Below are 4,020 nucleotides of genomic sequence, written 5' to 3'. Positions count from 1 at the left end.
CCAAACACTATCAAAGACATCTATCTATCGGATAAAGTCTTCGCCATAACAGACCCGGTAACCTCGGTATCGGGTATTCGCTGGGAAGGTTACCAAGACCTCCCATCTAAAATACCCTTTGTAAATGCTGCCGCTGTTCTTTCCGGTGACGCATTGGCCCGTTCGTTGCAAGAAGACTATTGCTTTTGTTCCTCTGCCAACTGTTTTCAGGTCCGCTTTGCAATTATTGTCAGGCATAGAAAAGAGATCTTTGTTCTCCATGAAATATATGTTATAACTTTATGTCGACGATTTTTGTATTGTCTCCTTTGCGTTGTTTCTGTTTCTTTCTCTTTCTTGATTTTTTTTCTTCTCTTGTCATTTTTTATATCCGAACTTTTCTTCATTTGAATTATAAGTTTGGTAAAATGGTTTCTTCAAAATTCCAATTAAAATATTACTTGAAATCCACGATTTTTAAAAACAATCGTTTGTCTTAAATTTTGTCTTTAGGCCTATATTTTATGATTATTGAAATGTTGAAGATAGTGCAAAAACAGTTTAAGAAGGCTTGCTGATATTGATGCAACTGTTAATATTACTAATGTCACTTCAATTATCTTTATAATCATCAATATTATTGTCATTTGTATTTGTCACGAGTCTCGAGTCAAGGCTGCTGTTTGGAAGGAAGAAGGAAATCCATGTTGTCATGTTATCAATAGTAGGACTTTTAGGGGTGTAGATAGAAATAAGAACAGAAAATATATTCATTACAAAGTATTTCCTAAATCTACTTCGCATATATTTTATTCTAATGCATTGGTTAAACGATCTGGGAATCTGCAACTTTTGGCAATTAAGGTAATATCTTTTGAGATATAATTATCATTTTTAAGTGTTCAGTAAAACGAAAACCGAAGCACTGCGACGTCCATCAACGACCATACCATTACTAATAACCATCCAACCCGCCTTCCTTTTTCCCCTTTTCGTACTGTCAACCGAGGAGCTCAACCCAAGAGCACCCTAACGCACTCTCAACCAACAAGAGCTCTCGGTAGACGCGCCCAGCAGCAATCAAGTTCTCACTGAATTTATCGCGTGATATAAAAGACATCCCGCTTTTCTCCCCCTCCCCTCCCGCCCCCTACGCCGACGTCAGCATCTGGGTGCACACGCAGGATGCCATATTGCTCTCAGGACCCGCGCTGAGGGCGGGATCATCCTCCAGCGGGAAAAGGCCGGACGCGATCAAAGGAGGTCCTCGAAACGGGGCAGTGGGAGGGAAGGAGGGAAAGAAAGAGGGGAAGAGGAAGAAGGAGAGGAAAGGAAAGGAGGGACGAGGGAGGGTGAAGGAAGAGAGGGAGAGTAAGAGAGGGAGGGGGAGAAGGAGAGGGGAGGAAAGGAGGGAAAGAAGGAGGGAGGGAGAGGGCTTGTGAAGGAGAGAGAGTGAGGGAGAGAAAGAGAGAGGAGAGAGAGAGAGAGAGAGAGAGAGAGAGAGAGAGAGAGAGAGAGAGAGAGAGAGAGAGAGAGAGAGAGAGAGAGAGAGAGAGAGAGAGAGAGAGAGAGAGAGAGAGAGAGAGAGAGAGAGAGAGAGAGACAGAGAGAGAGAGAGAGAGAGAGAGAGAGAGAGATAGAGAGAGAGTGAGAGAGACAGAGAGAGACAGAGAGAGTGAGAGAGTGAGAGAGTGAGAGAGAGAGAGAGAGAGAGAGAGAGAGAGAGAGAGAGAGAGAGAGAGAGAGAGAGAGAGAGAGAGAGAGAGGGAGACAGAGAGGGGGGGGGGGGCGGAAGAAAGAGAGAGAGGGGACGGAAGAGAGAGAGAGAGGAGAGGGAGAGAATGAGAGGGAAAGTGAAAGGGAAAAATCTTTGAGATATAATCCTAACTGTCTACAAGGAAGGGTCGATGGATGGAAGGTCTAAGAGAGAGGGAGAGAAAGGGAGAGGTGAAGGGGGAGTGGAGCGGAATTAGGGGGAGGGGGAGGGGGATGGAGGGAGGGAGGGGGAGAGAGAGAGAGAGAGAGAGAGAGAGAGAGAGAGAGAGAGAGAGAGAGAGAGAGAGAGAGAGAGAGAGAGAGAAGAGAGAGAGAGAGAGGGGGGGGGGGGAGAAAGAAGAAAGAAAGAAAGAAAGAAGGAGCAAGAGGGACAGATACCCACAAAAGAAAGACACAGAGAAAGAGAAGAGTGAATCCAAGAAGAACAGAGACACAGAAGGGCCTCGAGCATAAAAAAAGAGAATAAGCCAATAAACACACAGACGAAAAGATTATTGCGAGAGCGAGAACGAGAGCGAGCGAGCGAGCGAGAGAGAGAGAGAGAGAGAGAGAGAGAGAGAGAGAGAGAGAGAGAGAGAGAGAGAGAGAGAGAGAGAGAGAGGGGGGGGGGGGAAGAGAAGAATGCCGAAGAGGAGGATAAAAACCGCACAAGCACATGCGAGAAGGGGAGAGGAGCCGGTAGGCGAAGGGGAAATAATGGTTGGAGAGAACAGAGCCGGGAAGATCGAGGGGAAGGGATAAGGGGGAGACAGAGGGGAGGATAATAGGAGGTGCAAACATAGGCGTGGCTGGTACTGTAGGATGAGGGAGGGAGAAAAAGAGAGGGGAAGGGAGAAGGAGAGGGGAGAAAAGGAGGGAAGGATGGAAGGAAGGGAGGAAGGAGGGAGATAGGGAGGGAAAGAGAGGAGGTAAAGAAAGTGGGGTTGTCAAGAAAAATTAACGAAGTTTCGCACATTACAACAAAAACACAAAAACAACAAGGGCAGCAAACGAGAACAAAATAATATGAAAGCAATAAAACAAAATAAGTATCCAACTGAACACGAAGTACTAACCTACCAAATCCATTTCCCTCAAGCTTTCACCAGAAACAGCTTAAACACACACTAACGGGCGCCTTCACGACAGGAACAAACACTGGCCACAATTACGATACGAGAACAATTACGTAACAACAGGTAATATCGTCCATTTGTTTTTTATTAAAAGCTACGAAATTGCGCCCCACGAGAAACACCTTTAGGGTTAAGTTCTCTTTTCATATTGCTCATCAGTTAGCGCTGTATTAACTCATTAAAGTATATTAAGGATCAATTCGCTCGATTACAAACCTTTTTGCATCACGCGCAATCAATAATTGAGCGGAAGGTGCGTACATCTAGGGTTATTGGGAAGCAAGCGATTTCTTGTCGTTTCCTCGTACATTCTCATCAAGTTTTCCTCCTTCTCTAGTTAATCCTGTTCCTTCCTTCGTCACATATTATTCTTTATTTCTCTTGCATTTATATCAAACCTTCTTCATTCTTCAGTTCAATCTGCACCTCTCTCCGCCGCGTCTTTTTCCTATTTTTCTTCTTCCTCTTTCTCCTTCGCCTCCCCGCTCCCCTTCCAAGAACCTCCCACCATGCTTCTTAATCCACTGATCCTGAAATCTTCATCAGCTTTGCATAATTTCAATCATACAATCTGTATCCTTCTCGAACGTATGTGCGTCTCCCCCCTGCCGCCCTGTTTCCACCCTCTCCCTCCCCATCACTCCCCATCCCAACCCCTTCTTCCCTCTTTCTCTCCCTCCCCACCCCTTCTTTCCTCCTTCCTTCCTATCAATCCTTCTCCCCATCACTTCTTTCCTCCTCCTTCCCCACCCACCCCTTCCCTTCTCCTCCCCCTTCGGGAGGTTCTAGTCAAGAGTCGAGCGCGCTTTTCCATCCTCAGTCCCTGCTCCCAGTCTACACCCCCGCCTTTCTTCTACTCCTTCCTTGTCTTCTCTGTCTGTCTCTCCTTCTCCTTCAGTCTTTTTTCTTTTTCCTCTGCCTCCCATTTCCTCATTTTCATCCTGCTCCTCTTTCTCCCCACCTCCTGCTCCTCGTCCTCCTCCTCCCCGTTTCTCCTTCTCCTCCTTGTTTACCACCTCCTTCACCTCGTTTTCATCCTCCTACTTCTCATTCTCATCATCCTCTTCGTCCACTAACTCCTCCTCCTCATCTTCACCCACCCTTTCTCTTCCCTCCTCCTCCTCTTCTTCGTTCACCAATTCCTCCTCCT

Source organism: Penaeus chinensis, chromosome 35 (assembly GCF_019202785.1).
Source record: "Penaeus chinensis breed Huanghai No. 1 chromosome 35, ASM1920278v2, whole genome shotgun sequence".
Classification (NCBI taxonomy): Eukaryota; Metazoa; Arthropoda; class Malacostraca; order Decapoda; family Penaeidae; genus Penaeus; species Penaeus chinensis.
The sequence above is the reverse complement of the archived record's forward strand: the minus strand, read 5'-3'. Positions refer to the sequence as shown.